Below are 20702 nucleotides of genomic sequence, written 5' to 3'. Positions count from 1 at the left end.
TTTGGCAGCCTTACAACACATATATGCATGATTGAATCACTATGAAATTCTTAGGATAGCCTTAGAACACATATACGCATGAATGAATCACTACGATTTTTTTATAGTGTTAGAACACATATATGCATGATTGAATCACTATAATTTTTTTTTACAGCCTTAGAACACATATATGCAAGATTGGATCACTATGATTTTTTTTGTATACCCTTAGAACACATATATGCATGATTGAATCAATATAAAAAAATTTTACATCCTTAGAACACTTATATGCATGATTGATTCACTATGATTTTTTTGTGACAACCTTAGAACACATAGATGCATGATTGAATCACTATGAAATTTTTTTGACAGACTTAGAACCCATATATGCATGATTGAATCACTATAATTTTTTTTTGAAAGCTTTACAACATATATATGCATTATTGAATCACTAAGAAATTTTGTTGACAGCCTTAGAACCCATATATGCATGAATGAATCACTATGAAATTATTTTGACAATGTTAGAAAAAATATATGCATGATTGAATCACTATGCAATTTTTTTGATAGCTTTAGAACACATATATGCATGATTGAATCACAATGAATTTTTTTTGACACTCTTATAACACATATATGCATGATTGAGTCACTATGAAATCTTTTTGACAGCCTTAGATCCCAAATATGCATGATTGAATCACTATGAGTTTTTTTTGACATCCTTAGAACACATATATGCAATATTGAATCACTTTGAAAATTTTTTGACAGCCTTAAAACACTTATATGCATGATTCAGTCACTATAAAAAACCTTTGACAGCCTTAGAACACATATATCCATGATTGATTCACTATAAAAAAAATTGACAACCTTACAACAAATATATGCATGATTCAATCACTATGAATTTTTTTTCACAACCTTAGAACCCAAATATGCACGATTGAATCACTATGAAATTTTTTTGACATCTTTAGAACATATATATGCAATATTGAATCACTTTGAATTTTTTTTGACAGCCTTAAAACACTAATATGCTTGATTGAGTCACTATAAAAAAATTTTGACGGCCTTAGAACACATATATCCATGATTGATTCACTTTAAAAAAATTTTGACAACCTTACAACAAATATATGCATGATGGAATCACTATGAATTTTTTTAAAACCTTAGAACACATATATGCATGATGGAATCATATGAATTTTTTTTGACAACATTAGAACATATATATGCATGTTTGAATCACTAGAACACATATATGCATGATTGGATCACTATAAAGTTTTTTTGATAGCCTAAGACGACAAATATGCAAGATTGAATCACTATGAATTTTTTTTGATAGCCTTATAACACATCTGCACGATTGAGTCACTATGAATTTTTTTGACAACTTTAGAACGCATATATTCATGATTGAAACATGATGAAATTTTTTTGATAGGGTGATATTATATATATTCAAGATTGAATCGCTATGAATTTTTTTTGACAACGTTAGAAAGCAGATATGCACGATTGAGTTACTATAAAAAAAAATTGACAACTTTAGAACACATATATGCATGATTGAATTACTGCATAATTTTTTTGATAGCCTTAGAACACATATATGCATGATTGAATTACTGTGGGTTTTTTTTACAATGTTAGAACAACTATATGCAAGATTGAATCACTAAATTTTTTTTTGACAACTTTAGAACAAATATATTCATGATTGAATCAATATAAAAAAATTTTACATCCTTACAACACTTATATGCATGATTGAATCACTATAAACTTTTTGTGACAACCTTAGAACACATACATGCATGATTGAATCACTATGAAATTTTTTTGACAGACTTAGAACCCATATATGCATGATTGAATCACTATATATTTTTTTTGACAGCTTTACAACATATATATGCATTATTGAATCATTAAGAATTTTTTTTGACAGCCTTAGAACCCATATATGCATGAATGAATCACTATGAAATGTTTTTGACAATGTTAGAACACATATATGCATGATTGAATCACTATGCAATTTTTTTGATAGCTTTAGAACACATATATGCATGATTGAATCACAATGAATTTTTTGTGACAGTCTTATAACACATATATGCATGATTGAGTCACTATGAAATCTTTTTGACAGCCTTAGAACCCAAATATGCATGATTGAATCACTATGAAATTTTTTTGACATCCTTAGAACACATATATGCAATATTGAATCACTTTGAAATTTTTTTGACAGCCTTAAAACAGTTATATGCATGATTCAGTCACTATAAAAAAACTTTGACAGCCTTAGAACACATATATCCATGATTTATTCACTATAAAAAAAATTTGTCAACCTTACAACAAATATATGCATGATTGAATGACTATGATTTTTTTTTTACAACCTTTGAACCCAAATATGCATGATTGAATAACTATGAATTTTTTTTTACATCTTTAGAACATATATATGCAATTTTGAATCACTTTGAATTTTTTTTGACAGCCTTAAAACACTTATATGCTTGATTGAGTCACTATAAAATTTTTTTGACAGCCTGAGAAGACATATATCCATCATTGATTCACTATAAAAAAAATTTGACAACCTTACAACAAATATATGCATGATGGAATCACTATGAATTTTTTTAAAACCTTAGAACACATATATGCATGATGAAATCATATTTATTTTTTTTTATAACATTAGAACATATATATATGCATGTTTGGATCACTACAAAGTTTTTTTGAAATCATTAGAACACATATATGCATGATTGGATCACTATAAAGTTTTTTTGATAGCCTAAGAAGACAAATATGCAAGATTGAATCACTATGAATTTTTTTTTATAGCCATAGAACACATTTGCATGATTGAGTCACTATGATTTTTTTAGACAACTTTAGAACGCATTTATGAATGATTGAATCATGATGAATTTTTTTTGATAGCGTCAGATTACATATATTCAAGATTGAATCACTATGATTTTTTTTTGACAACGTTAGAACATAGATATGCACTATTGAGTTACTATAAATTTTTTTTTGACAACTTTAGAACACATATATGCATGATTGAATTACTGTGATTTTTTTTTTACAACATTAGAACAACTATATGCAAGATTGAATCACTAAATTTTTTTTTTGACAACTTTAGAACACATATATTCATGATTGAATCACTATGATTTTTTTTTACTGCCTTAGAACACATATATGCATGATTGAAAAACTATGAAACATTTTTTATAGCTATAGAACACGTATATGCATGATTAAATCTTCATGAATTTTTTTTTACAATATTAGACACATATATGCATGATTGAATCACTATGAATTTTTTTTTACAGCTTTGGAACACATATATGCATGATAGACTCGCAGTAATTCTTTTTTCACAGCCTTAGAACACATATATACATGATTGAATCACTATGAATTTTTTTTGACAGCCTTAGAACTCATATATGCAGGATAGGAATTTTTTTGACAGCCTTATAACACATATATGTATGATTGAATCACAATTTTTTTTTTGACAGCATTAAAACTCAAAAATGCATGATTGACTCACAGTAACATTTTTTTGACGTCCTTAGGACACAAATATGCATGAATTAATCACTATGAAATTTTTTGGACAACCTTAGAACCTTAGATTGCATATATGCACAATTGAATCACTACGACATTTTTTTGACAGCCTTAGAACACATATATGCACGATTAAATACCTATGACATTTTTTGAATAGCCTTAGAATACATGTATGCATAATTGAATAACTATAAAATTTTTGGATAGCCTTAGAACAAATATATGCATGATTAAATCACTATGATTTTTTTTTACGGCCTTACTACACACATATGCATGATTAAATCACTATGATTTTTTTTTTCTGCCATAGAACACATACATGCATGATTGAATCACTATAATTTTTTTTTGATAGCATTAGAACAGATATATGCATTATTGAATCACTATAAATTTTTTTTGACAACCTTAGAACACATAAGATGCAAGATTGAATCACTATGAAATTTTTTTGTAGCATTAGAACACCTATATGCATGATTGAATCACTATGAAATTTTTTTGACAACTTTAGAACACATATATGCATGATTGAAGCACAATGAAATTTTTCTGACAGCCTTAGAATTCATATATGCATGAATGAATCACTATGTAATTTTTTTATACCTTTTGAACACATAAATGCATGATTGAATCACGATGAAATTTTTTTGACAGCCTTAGAACACATATATGCATGATTGAGTCACTATAAAAATTTTTTGACCGCCATAAAACACATATATGCATGATTAAATCACTAGAATCATTTTTTGACAACTTTAGAACATATATATGGATGATTGAATCACTATGAAGTTTTTTTGGCAGTCCTAGAGCACATATATGGATGATTGAATCACTGTGAAGTTTTTTTGACAAACTTAGAACACATATATTCATGAATGAATCACAATGAATTTTTTTTTACAGTTTTAGAACACATATATGCAAGATTGAATCCCTATGAAATTTTTTTGACAGCCTTAGAGCACATATATGCATGATTGAATCACAGTACATTTTTTGTGATGACTCTAAAACACATATATGCATGATTGAATCACTATAAAAAAATTTTGACAGATTTATGACATATATATGCATCATTGACTCACTACCACATTTATAAGATTGAGTCACTATGATTTTTTTTTGACAATATTAGAACACATATATGCAGGATTGAGTCACTATAAATTTTTTTTTACAGCCTTAGAACACATATATGCAAGATTGAATCACTACAAAATTTTTTTTACAGCCTTAGAAAACATATATGCATGATTGAATCACTATAAAATTTTTTTGACAGCCTTAGAACACATATAAGCAAGATTAAATCACTATAACTTTTTTTTGACAACCTTAAAACACATATATAAATGATTGAATCACTATAAATTTTTTTCACTAACTTAGAATACAAATATGCATGATAGAATCTCTATGATTTTTTTTTTATAGCTTTAGAATGCATATATGCATGATTGAGTCACTCTAATATTTTTTTGGCAGACTTAGAACACATATATGCTTGATTGAGTCACTACAAATTTTTTCTGACAGCCTTAGAACACATATATGCATGATTGAGTCACTATACAATTTTTTTGACAGCCTTAGAACACATATATGCATGATTAAATCACTATAAATGTTTTTTGACAACGAGAGAACACATATATGCAGGATTGAATCCCTAATTTTTTTTTTGACAACCTTAGAATGCATAAATGCATGATTGAATGTCTATGAATTTTTTTTGATAACCTTAGAACATATATAAGCATGATTGAATCACTATGAAATTTTTTTGATAGGTTTAGAACACATATATGCGTGATTGAATCACTATGAATTTTTTTTGACAGCTTTAGAACATATATATGCATGATAGAGTCTCTATGAATTTTTTTTGACAGCCGTAGAACACAGATATGCAAGATTGAATCACTATAAAAAAATTTTGACAACGTTAGAACACATATATGCATGATTGAGTCATTATGAATTTTTTTTGACAGACTAAGAACACATATATGCAAGATTGAATCATTACAAAATTTTTTGACAGCCTTCGACCACATATATGCAAGATGGAATCACAATGAAATTTTTTTGACAGCTTTAGAACACATATATGCATTATTAAATCAAATAATTTTTTTTTGACAGCCTTAGAACACATATGCCTGATTGAATGACTATAAAAAAAAATTGACAGCCTTAGAACACATATATGCATGATTGAATCACTATGAAAATTTTTTGACAGCCTTAGAACACATATACGCATGATTGAATCACTATGAATTTTTTTGACTTCCTTAGAACACATATATGCATGATTGAATAACTATGAAGTTTTTCTTACAACCTTAGAACACATATATGCAATATTGAATCACTTTGAATTTTTTTTTGACAACCTTATTACACATATATGCATGACTAAATCATTTTGAATTTTTTTTGACAAACTTAGAACATATATATGTAGGATTGAATCAGTATGAAATTTTTTTGACAGCCTTAGAACACATATATATGCATGATTGAGTCACTATGATTTTTTTTTACTGCCTTAGAACATATATATGCATGATTGAATCATATAAATTTTTTTGACAACCCTAGAAAGCATGTATGCATGATTGAATAACTCTGAATTTTTTTTGACAACCATAGAACACATATATGCATGATTGAATCACTCTGAATTTTTTTTCACAGCCGTTGAACAAATATATGCATGATTGGGTCACTATAATTTTTTTTGACAATGTTAGAACACATATATGCATGATTGAGTCACTATAAATTTTTTTTGACAGCGTTAGAACACATATATGCTTGATTGAATCACGATAATTTTTTTTTATTTCATTAGAACACATATATGCATGATTGAATCACTACAAATATTTTTTGACAACCTTAGAACACGAATATGCAAGATTGAATTACTATAAAAAAAATTTGACAGCCTTAGAATACATATATGCAGGATTGAATCACTGTGAATTTTTTTGATAGCTTTAGAGCACATATACGGATGTTTGAATCTCTATGAATTTTTTTGACCACCGTAGAACACATATATGCATGATTGAAATTTTTTTGATAGCCTTAAAATACATATATGGATCATTAAATCGCTAAAAAAATTTTTTGACAGCATTACAACAAATATATGCATTATTGAATCGCTAAAAGTTTTTTTTTACAACCTCAAAACACATATATGTATGAACGAATCAATATGAATTTTTTTGGACAGTCTTAGAACATATATATGCATGATTGAATCGCTATGAAATTTTTTAAAAAACCTAAGAACGCATATATGCATGACTGAATCATTATAAAATTTCTTTAACACCCTTAGAACACATATTAGCATAATTGAATCACAATGACATTTTTTTTATTGCCTTAGGACACATATATGCATGATTGAATCACTATGAAATTTTTTGGATATCCTTAGAACACTTATATGCATGATTGAATGACTATTGAATTTGTTAGACAACTTCAGAACATATATATGCATGATTGCATCACTATAATTTTTTTGATAACTTTAGAATGCATATATGCACGATTGAATCACGATTAATTTTTTTGGCAATCTTAAAACACATATATATACCATTGAATGACTATGACATTTTTTTTATAGCCTTAGAACACATATATGCATGATTGAATCACTATGAAATTTTTTGGATAGCCTTAGAATACATGTATGCATGATTGAATAACTATTAATTTTTTTTTACAACTATAGAACGCATATATGCTGGATTGAATTACTATAAAAAAATTTTGACAGCCTTATAACATATATATGCATGATTGAATCACTATGACATTTTTTTAACATCCTTAGAACACATATATGCATGATTGGATCACTAGAATTTTTTTTGGATAGCCTTAGAAAACATATATGCATTATTGAATAACTCTGATTTTTTTTTGACATCTTTAGAACATATACAGGCATGAGTGAATCACTACAATTTTTTTTTTATCATTAGAACAAATATATGCATGATTGAATCACTATACAAATTTTTTGACAACCTTACAAAACCAATATGCAAGATTGAATCACTATGAATTTTTTTTTATAGCCTTAGAAAACATATATGCATGATTGAATCACTATGAAATTTTTTTAACAGCCTTAGAATACATACATGCATGACTGAATCACTACAAAAGTTTTTTATAGCATTAGAACACATATATGCATGATTGAATCACTATAAAAACAAATTGACAATCTTAGAACAGATATATGAAAGATTGAATCACTAAAATTTTTTTTTGATAGCCTTAGAACACATATATGCATGATTGAATCTCTATAAAAAACATTCAGAACCATAGAACTTATATGTGTATAATTGAATCACTATGATTTTTTTTTAACAGCTTTACAACACATATATGCGTGATTAAATCACTATGAATTCTTTTTATAGCCTTAGAACCCATATATGCATGATTGAATCACTATGAAATTTTTTTGACAGTTTACAACTCATATATGCATGATTGAAACACTTTAAAAAAAAATTGACAGCCTTGGAACCCATATATGCATGCTTTAATCACTATGAGACTTTTTTGACAGCTTTTGAACACATATATGGATGATTGAATCACTATTAAATTTTTTTTACAGCCTTAGAACCCATATATGCATGCTTTAATCACTATGAGATTTTTTGAAGGCTTTTGAACACATACACGCATTATTGAATCACTATAATTATAGAATTCATATATGCATGATTGAATCACTATGAAAATTTTTTGACAACCTTAGAACACGTATATGCATGATTGAATCACTATGATTTTTTTTGAAAGCCTTAGAACACATATATTCATGATTGAATCATATGAAGTTTTTTGACTGCCTTAGAATATATATGTATGATAGAGTCACTACAATTTTTTTTGACAGTATTAGAACACATATATGCATGATTGGATCACTATAAAGTTTTTTTGACAACTTAGAACACATATATGCAAGTCTGAATCACTATCAAATTTTTTTGATAGCCTTAGAACACATATGCATGATTAAATCAGTATGAATTTTTGTTTATAGCTTTAGAACACATATATTCTTGATTGAATCACTTCAAAAATTTTTTATAGCCTCAGAACAGATATATAAAAAACTTAATCACTTTGAATTTTTTTTGACAATGTTAGAACACATATATGCATGATTGAATTACTATGAAATTTTTTCACAGCTTGAGAACACATATATGCATGATTGAATCACTATGAAAATTGTTTGACAACAATAGAACAACTTTATGCAAATTTGAATCACTATGAAATTTTTTTGACAGCTTTAGAACACATATATGCATGATTGAATCATTCTGAATTTTTTTTGACAACCTTAGATCGCATATATGCTTGATTTAATCACTATGAAATTTTTTTGATAGCTTTAGAGCACGTATATGCATGATTGAATCACTATGAAATTTTTTGAAAGCCTTAGAACACATATATGCAAGATTGACACATATATGCATGATAGAGTCACTATGAATTTTTTTTAACAGCCTTAAAACACATATGCATGACTGACATTTTTTTGACAGCCATAGAACACATATATGCATGATTGAATCACTATAAAAGTTTTTTAACAGCCTTAGAATACATGTATGAATGATTGAGTCACTATGAAGTAGTTTTGATAACATTAGAACAAATAATGCATGAATGAATCACTATAATTTTTTTTGACAATGTTAGAACACGTATATGCTTGATTGAGTCACTATGAATTTTTTTTAGCAGCCTTAGAACACATATATACATGATTTAATCTCTATAAAACTTATTGACAACCTTAGAAAACTTATATGCATGATTGAATCACTATAAAAAAATTTTGACAGCCTTAGAGCACATATATGCATGATTGAATCACTATGATTTTTTTTAACAGCCTTCGAACACATATATGCATGATTGAATCGCTGTTAAATTTTTTTGACTGCCTTAGAACACATATATGAATGATTGAATCACTCTGATTTTTTTTTTATAGCTTTAGAAGACATATATGCAAGATTTAATCACTATGAGTTTTTTTTATAGCCTTAGAACACATATATGCATGAATGAATCACCGTGATTGTTTTTTGACCACCTTAGAACCCATATATGCATGATTGAATCACTAGAATTTTTTTTTTACAACTTTAGAACACATATATGCATGATTGAATCGCTATTAATTTTTTTGACAGCCATACAACACATGTACACATGATTGAATCATTATAATTTTTTTTTAGAGCTTTACAACACGTATATGCATGATTGAATCACTATGAATTTTGTTTGACAGCTTTGGAACACAAATATGCATGATTGAATCACTATGAAATTCTTTTGACTGCCTTAGAAGACATATATGCAAGATTGAATCATTATGAAATTTTTTTGACAACCTTAGAACACGTATATGCACGACTGAATCAATGTAAATTTTTTTTGACTGTTTAGAACCTATATATGCATGATTGAATTGATATGAAATTGTGTTGACATCTTTAGAACACATATTTGCATGATTGAATCACTATGAAATTCTTTCGACAGCCTTAGAACACATATATGCACGATTGAATCACTATGAAATTTTTTTGACAGCTTTAGAACACATATGCATGAGTTAATCACTATCAAATTCTTTTGACACCCTTAGAACACATATATGGATGATTGAATCACTATGAAATTTTTTTGATAGCCTTAGAGCACATATGCGTGACTGAAATTTTTTTGACGACCTTAGAACATATATATGCATGATTGAATTAAATTGAGATTTTTTTGAAAATGTTTGAACACATTTGTGCATGATTGAGTCACATTGAAATTGTTTTGACAGCCTTAGAACAAATAACACATGATTGAATCACTATGAATTTTTTTTTATGGCCTTAGAACATATATATGCATGATTGAATCACTACAAAATTTTTATGAAAATATTAGAACACAATTGTGCATGATTGAGTCACAATGAAATTGTTTTGACAGCCTTAGAAAAAATATTGCATGATTGAATCACTATTATTTTTTTTACAATGTTAGAACACATATATACAAGATTCAGTCACTATGAAAATTTTTTGTTAGCCTTAAAACATATATATGAATGATTGAAACACTATAAAAATTTTTTGACAGCCTTATTACAGATATATACATGATTGAATCACTATAATTTTTTTTTGACTTCCTTAGAATACATATATGTAAGATTGAATCACTATGAAATTGTTTTAAGAGCGTTAGAACACATGCACTATGATTGAATCACTATGATTTTTTTTAACAGCCTTAAAACACATGCAAGCTTGAATGAATTAGTATGAATTTTTTTTGACAAGATTAGAACACATATATGCAAGATTAAGTCACTACATATTTTTTTTGACATCCTTAGAAAGCATATATTCTTGATTGAATCACTATAAAAAAATTTTGACAGACTTAGAACACATATGTGCACCATTGAATTACTAAGATTTTTGTTTATAGCGTTAGAATACATATATGCATGATTGAATCACTATGAAACTTTTTCGATAGCCTTAGAACACATATATACAAGATTGAATCACTATAATTTTTTTTTACAGCCTTAGAACACATACACGCATGCTTCAATCACTATATTTTTTTTTTAAAGCATTAGAACACACATATACATGATTGAATCACTATAAAAAAATCTTCACAGCCTTAGAACACATATATGCAAGATTGAATCACTAAAATTTTTCTTGATAGCCTTAGAACAAATCTGCATAATTGAATCACTATTAAATATTTTTGACAGCTTTAGAACACATATATGCAGGATTGAATAACTATGATTTTTTTTTACACCCTTAGAACACATATACATGATTGAATCACTATGAATATTTTTTACAGCTTTAGAAGACATATATGCATGTTTCAATCACTATGAAATTTTTTGATGATGTTACAACACGTATATGCACGATTCAATCACTATGAAATTTTTTTGACAACCTTGGAACACATATATGCAAGACTGATTCACTATGAAATTTTTTTGACAGCCTTAGAACACATATATGCAAGATTGAATCACTATGAATTTTTTTTGACAGCCTTAGAACACATTTATATGCACGATTAACTCACTATGAATTTTTTTTGACTTCCTTAGAACACATATATGCATGATTGAGTCAAAATGAAATTTTTTTGACTGCTTTAGAACACATATATGCATGATTGAATCACTATGAAATTTTTTGACAGCCTTTGAACAAATATATGCATGATTCAGTTACTATAATTTTTTTTGACAATGTTAGAACACATATATGCATGATAGAGTCACTATGATTTTTTTTTGGCAGCCTTAGAACACATATATGCATGATTGAATCACTACAATTTTTTTTTACAGCATTAGTACACATATGGATCACTGAATCACTATAAAAAATACTTGACAAGCTTAGAACACATATATGCAAGACTGAATTACTATAAAAAAAATTTGACAACCTTATAACACATATATACATGATGGAGATTTTTTTGATAACCTTAGAATAGTTTTAAAATTTTTTGATGACATTACAACACATATATGCACGATTCAATCACTATGAATTTTTTTTGACTACCTTGGAACACATATATGCAAGACTGATTCACTATGAATTTTTTTTGACAGCCTTAGAACACATATATGCAAGATTGAATCACTATGAATTTTTTTTTAACAACATTAGAACACATAATTGCATGATCGAATCACTATAAATTTTTTTGACTACATTAGAACACATATATGCATGATTAAATCAATACAAAATTGTTTTGACAACTTTAGAACTCTTATATGCTTGATTAAATCACTATGAAATTTGTTTGACAGCTTTTGAACACATATATGCATGATTGAATAACTATGATTTTTTTTTACAGCATTAAAACACATATACGCATGATTGAATCACTACGACATTTTTTTGACATCCTTAGAACACATATATGCATGATTGAATCACTTTGAATTTTTTTTGACAGCCTTAGAACACATATACGCTTGATTGAATCACTATAAATTTATTTTGACAACCTTAGAGCACATATATGCATGATTGAATCACTATGAATTTTTTTTGACAGCCTTAGAACACATATATGCATGATTGAATCACTATGATTTTTTTTTGACAACCTTAGAACACATATAGAAGATTGAATCACTATGAATTTTTTTTTATAACCTTAGAACACATATGTGCAAGTGTGAACCACTATAAAAAAATTTTGACAATCTTATAACAAACATATGCAAGATTGAATCACTCTGAAATTTTTTTAATAGCCTTGCAACACATATATATGCATGATTGAGTAACTATGAATTTCTTTTGACAGCCTTAGAACACATATATGCAAGATTGAGTCACTATGAATTTTTTTTGACAACCTTATAAAGCATATATGCATGATTGAATCACTTTGAAACTTTTTTGACAACCTTAGACACATGTATTCATGATTGATTCACTATGAAATTTTTTGACAACCTTTGAACAAATATATGGATGATTGAGTAAATGTAATTTTTTTTTGACAATGTTAGAACACATATATGCATCATTGAGTCACTACAAAGTTTTTTTTACAGCCTTAGTACACATATTTGCATGATTGAATCAATATAATTTTTTTTTCATAGCATTATAACACACATATGGATGATTGAATTACAATAATTTTTTTCACAACCTTAGAACACATAAATGCAAGACTAAATAACGATAATTATAAAACTATGATTTTTTTGATAGCTTTAGAACATATATATGCATGATTGAATAACTATGAAATTTTTTTGATAGCCTTAGAACACATATATCCATGATTGAATCACTATAATTTTTTTTCACAGCATTATAAAACATATATGGATGATTGAATCACTATAAAAATTTTTCTATAACCTTAGAACACATATATGCAAGATTGAATTACGATAATTAAAAAACTATGATTTGTTTTACAGCTTTAGACCACATATATGCATGATTGAATCACTATGACTTTTTTTTACAGCCTTATAACACATATATGCAAGATTGAATCACTATAAAAAAAATTTGACACCTTTAGAACATGTATGTGCATGAATGAATCAGTATGAACTTTTTTTAACAACGTTAGAACACATATATGCATGATTGAATCACTATGAAATTTTTTTGACTGCTTTAGAACACATATGTGCATGATTGAATCACTATGAAATTTTTTTGACAGCCTTAGAACACATATATGCATGATTGAGTCACTATAAAATTTTTATGACAGCCTTAGAACAGATATATGCGTGATTCAATCGCTATGAATTTTTTTTGACAGCCTCAGAACACATATATGCATGATTCAGTCACTATAACATTTTTATGACAGCCTTAGAACACATATATGCATGATTAAATCACCATGAATTTTTTTTTATAGACTTAGAACACATATATGCAGGATTGAATCACTATAAGTTTTTTTTACAGCCTTAGAACACATATATGCATGATTGAATCATAATGAAATTTTTTTGACAACCTTAGAACACATATATGCAAGTTTGAGTCACTATGAAATTTTTTTGAACAACCTTAGAACACACATATGCAACACTGAATCACTATGATTTTTTTTTAATACCTTACAACATTTATGCAAGAGTTAATCATTGTGAAATTTTTTTGACATTCTTAGAACTCATATATGCAAGATTGAATCACTATGAATATTTTTTGACAACTTTTGAACACATATTTGCATGATTGAATCACTATGAAATTTTTTTGACAGCTTTAGAACACATATATGCATGATTGAATCACTATGATTTTTTTTTACAGCTTTAGAACACATATATGCATGATTGAATCACTATAAATTTTTTTTGACAGCCTTAGAACACATATATCAAAGATTGAATCACTATGAATTTTTTTTGGACAACCATAGAACACATAAGTGCAGGGCTGAATCACTATAATTTTTTTTTGACAACCTTAGAACACATATATGCAAAATTAAATCACTATGAATTTTTTTTGATAGCCTTAAAACACGTATATATGCATGATTGAGTAACTATGATTTTTTTTGAGTGCCTTAAAGCACATATATACAGGATTGAATCACTCTGAATTTTTTTTGACAATCTTATAAAGCATATATATGTGATTGAGTCACTATGAAATTTTTTTGACAATCTTAGAACACATATATGCATGATTGAATCTCTACAAATTTTTTTTGACAACATTAGAACATATATATGGATGATTAAATCACTATAAAATTTTTTTGACAACCTTAGAACACATATATGCATAAATGAATCTCTATGAATTTTTTTTGACAGCTTTAGAACACGTATATGCATACATGAATCACTTTGAAATTTTTTTGATAGGCTTAGAACACATATATGCATTATTGAATAACTATGAAATTTTTTCGATAGCTTTTGAACACATACATGCATGATGGAATCGCTATGACATTTTTTTGACAATGTTTGAACACATATATGCATGATTGAGTCACGATGAAATTTTTTTGACAGGTTTAGAACACCTATATATATCATTGAGTCACTATAAAAAATTTTTGATAGCCTTAAAACACATATATGGATGATTGAATCGCTATAATTTAATCTCTATAAAATATTTTTGAAAAACTTAGAACACATATATGAATGATTGAGTCACTATTAATTTTTTTTTACAACCTTAGAATGCATATATGAATGATTGAATCACTATCAAATTTTTTTTACAACCTTAGAACACATATATGCATGATTGAATCATAAAAATCTTTTTTGACAACCTTAGAACACATATATGCTTGATTGAATCATACAAATTTTTTTTACAACCTTGGAATACATATATGCATGATTGAATCACTACAAAAAAATTTTGACAGCATTAGAACAAATATTTGCAGGATTGGATAACTACAAAGTTTTTTTGACAACTTTGAACACATATATGCAAGATTGAATCACTACAAAATTTAACTGATAAAGTTAGAACACATACGCATGATTGAATCACTATGAAATTTTTTTGTTAGCTTTCAAACACATATATGCATGATTGAAGCACTATAAAATTTTTTTATAGCCTCAAAACACATATATGCATGATTGAATCATCATAAATTTTTTTTGACAACGTTAGAACACACATATGCATGATTGAGTCACTGTGAATTTTTTTTGACAGCTTTAGAACACATATATGCATGATTGAGTCACTGTAAAAAAACTTTGACAGCTTTAGAACACATATATGCATGATTGAATCACTATGAAATTTTGTTGACAACAATATAATACATATATGCAAGATTGAATCACTATAAATTTTTTTTGACGGCCTTAGAACTCGTATATGCATGATTGAATCAGTATGAATTTTTTTTGACAGCTTTAGAACATGTATATGCATGATCAAATCACTATAATTTTTTTTTTATAATGTTAGAACACATATAAGCATGATTGAGTAACTATAAAAAAATTTGATAGGTTTAGAACACATATATACATGATTGAATCACTATGAAATTCTTCTGATAGCCTTAGAACGCATATATGCAAGATTGAATCACTATGAAATTTTTTTGACAACCTTAGAAGACATATATGCATGATTGAATCACTATGATTTTTTTTTGCTGGCTTTATAACATATATATGCATGATTTAATCACTATGAAATATTTTTGACCGCTTTAGAACACATATACGCATGATTGAATCACTATTAAATTCTTTTGACAGCCTTAGAACCCATATGCATGTTTGAATTTTTTTGACAGCCTTAGAACACATATATGCCTGATTGAATTACTATGAATTTTTTTTAACAGCCTTAGAACACATGTATGCATGATTGAATCATGATGAAATTTTTTTGAGAACGTTATAACACACATATGCTTGATTGAGTCACTATGAAATTGTTGTGAGAGCCTTAGAACAAATAATGCAAGACTGAATCACTGTGAATTTTTTTTTACACTGTCAGTACATATATATGCATGATTGAGTCACTATGAAATTTTTTGGCAGCCTTAAAACTCAAATATGAGTTGTTGAATTACTATAATTTTTTTTGGATAGCCTTAGAACACAAATATGCAAGATTGAATCAGTACAAAAAAAATTTGACAACCTTAACACACAGATATGGAAGATTGAATCACCATGAATTTTTTTTTACAGACTTAGAACACATATATGCGTGATTGAATCACTATGAATTTTTAACAGCCTTAGAATACACGTATGCATGAATAAATCACTTTGAAATTTTTTTGACAATATTATAACACATATATACAGTATTGAGTCACTATGAAAATTTTTTTATAACCTTAGTACACATATATGCATCATTGAATCACTATAAAAAAATTTTGATAGCCTTACAACACATATCTGCATCATTGAATCACTATGAAATTTTTATGACCGCCTTAGCACACATATATGCAAGATTGAATTACTATGAATTTTTTTTTACAAACATAGAAGACATATATGCATGATTGAATCACTACGAAAATTTTTTTATAGCCTTAGAACACATATATGCATGATTGAATCACTCTGAATTTTTTTTTACCCCTTTAGAACACATATATGCATGATTGAATCACTTGAAATTATTTTGACAGCCTTAGAACACATATATCCATCATTGAATTACAATAAAAAAATTTTAACAGCCTTAGAACACATGTATACATGATTGAATCACGATGAAATTTTTTTTAGAACGTTATAACACATATATGTATTATTTAGTCACTATGAAACTGTTGTGACAGGCTTAGAACAAATAATGCATGATTGAATCATTGTGAATTTTTTTTTACCCCGTTAGAACACATATATGCGTGATTGAGTCACTATGAAATTTTTTGGCAGCCTTAAAACACATATATGAATGATTGAATCACTATGAAATTTTTTTGATGGCCTTAGAACACATATATGTGTCATTGAGTCACTATGATTCTTTTTTGATAGCCATACAACGCATATCTGCATCACTGAATCAATATGAATTTTTTTTTATATCCTTAGAACACATATTTGCATCATTGAATCACTATAAAATTTATTTGATAGCTTTAGAACACATATATGCATGATTGAATCACTACGAATTTTTTTTGACATCCTTCGAATGCATATAAGCATGACTGAATCACTATAAAAAAAAATTTATAGCCTTAGAACACTTATATGCATGATTGAATCACAATGAAATGTTTTGATGATGTTAGAGGACATATATGCATGATCGAATCACTATGATTTTTTTTTGTCAACTTTAGAACACATATATGCATGATTGAATCACTAAGAAACTTTTTTGACAACGCTAGAATACATATATGCAAGATTGAATCACTGTGATTTTTTTTTGACAGCCTTAGAACACATATATGTATGATTGAATCACTATGAATTTTTTTTGACAGCTTTAGAACACATATACTCATGATTAAATTACTATAATTTTTTTTTACAACGTTAGAACACATATATGCAAGAATGAATCACTATGAATTTTTTTTTACAGCCTTAGAACACATATATGCATGATTGAGTTACTATAAAAGTTTTAAGGCAGCCTTAGAACACATATATGCGTGATTGAATCACTATGAATTTTATTTGACAGCCTTAGAACACATATATGCAAGATTGAATCACAATGAATTTTTTTTGACAACCTTAGAACACATATATGCAAGATTAAGTCGCTATGAATTTTTTTTTGACAACCTTAGAACATATATATTGAAGACTGAATCACTATGAATTTTTTTTTACGTTAGAACTTATATGCTTGAATCACTATGAAATTTTTTTGACAGTAGAATACATCTATATGCATGATTAAATCACGATGATTTTTTTTTACAACCTTAGAAAGCATATATGCATGATTGAATCACTTTGAATTTTTTTTGACAACCTTAGAACACATATATGCATGATTGAATCACCATAAAATTTTCTCGACAGTCTTCGAACAAATATATTCATAGTTCTGTCAATATAATTTCTTTTGGCAATGTTAGAACACATATATGCATGATTGAGTCACTTCAAATTTTTTTGATAGCCTTACAACACAAATATGCATGATTGAATCACTAAAATTTTTATTTGACAACATTAGAACATATATATGCATGATTGAATTGCTATAAATTTTTTTTGACAACGTTAGAACACAAATATGCAATATTGAATTACTATAAATTATTTTTGATAGCCTTAAAAACCTTATGTGCATGATTGAGTCACTATGAATTTTTTTTGTCAACCTTTGAGCACATATATGCAAGATTAAATCACTATAAAAAAAAATTGACAGCGTTAGAGCACATATATATGCATGGTTGAAGCTCTATAAGTTTTTTGTGACAAACTTAGAATACATATATGCATAATTGAATCTCTATAAAAATTTTGTGACAACCTTAGAATGCATATATACATTATTGAATCACTATGAAATTTCGTTGACAACATTAGAACACATATATGCATGATTGAATCACTGTGAAACTTTTTCGACAACATTAGTATACATATATGCATGATTGGATCACTATGAATTTGTTTTACATCTTTAGAACACATATATACTTGATTGAATCACTATGAATTTTTTTTGGCGGCCTTAGAACACATATATGCATGATTGAATCACTATGAATTTTTTTGATAGCTTTAGAACATGTATATGCATGATTGAATCACTATAAATTTTTTTTGAAAATGTTTGAACACATAGTTGCATGATTGAATCACTATGAATTTTTTTTTATAGCTTTAGAAAATATATTTACATGATTCAATCACTATGAACTGTTTCCGACATGTTTAGAACACATATATGCGTGATTGAATCACTATGAATTTTTTTTGTCAGCCTTAGAACCCATATATGCAAGATTGAATCACTATGATTTTTTTTTTGACAGACTTAAAACCCATATATGCAAGATTGAATCACTATGAATTTTTTTTGACAACCTTAGAACACATATATGCTTGATTGAATCACTATGAATTTTTTTGACCGCTTTTGAACACATATATTTATGATTGAATCACTATGAAATTTTTTTGATAGCTTTAGAACACATATATGCATGATTGAATCACTATGATTTTTTTTTATAGCCTTAGATCACATATGCATGATTGAATTTTTTTTAGAGTCTTAGAACACATATATGCATGATTGAATCACTATGAATTTTTTTTAACTGCCTTAGAACACATGTATGCATGATTGAATCACTATTAAATATTTTTGACAATGTTAGACAACATATATGCATGATTGAGTCACTATAAAATTGTTTTGATAGCCTTAGAACAAATAATTCATGATTGAATCACTATGAATTTTTTTTGACAATGTTATTACACATATATGCATGATTGAGTCACTATGAATTTTTTTTGGCTGCCTTAAAACACATATATGAATCATTGAATCACTATGCAATTTGTTTGACAACCTTAAATCACATATATACAAGATTGAATCACTATAAATTTTTTTGACAACCTTAGAACACGTATATGCAAGATTTTATCACAATGAAATTTTTTTTACAGCCTTGGAACACATATACGCATGATTGAATCACTATGAAATTTTTTTGACAACCTCAAAACACATATATGCAAGATTGAATCACTTTGAAATTTTTTTATACAACCTTATGACACATATATGCATGACTAAATCCTTTTGAATTTTTTTTGACAACCTTAGAACATATATATGCAGGATTGAATCACTATGAAATTTTTTTGACAGCCTTAGAACACTTATATATGCATAATTGAGTCACTATGAATTTTTTTTTACTACCTTAGAACA

Source organism: Nuphar pumila, chromosome 10, assembly GCF_984573655.1.
Source record: "Nuphar pumila chromosome 10, dmNupPumi1.hap1.1, whole genome shotgun sequence".
NCBI classification, from domain to species: Eukaryota; Viridiplantae; Streptophyta; class Magnoliopsida; order Nymphaeales; family Nymphaeaceae; genus Nuphar; species Nuphar pumila.
Note: the sequence above shows the minus strand (reverse complement) of the source record.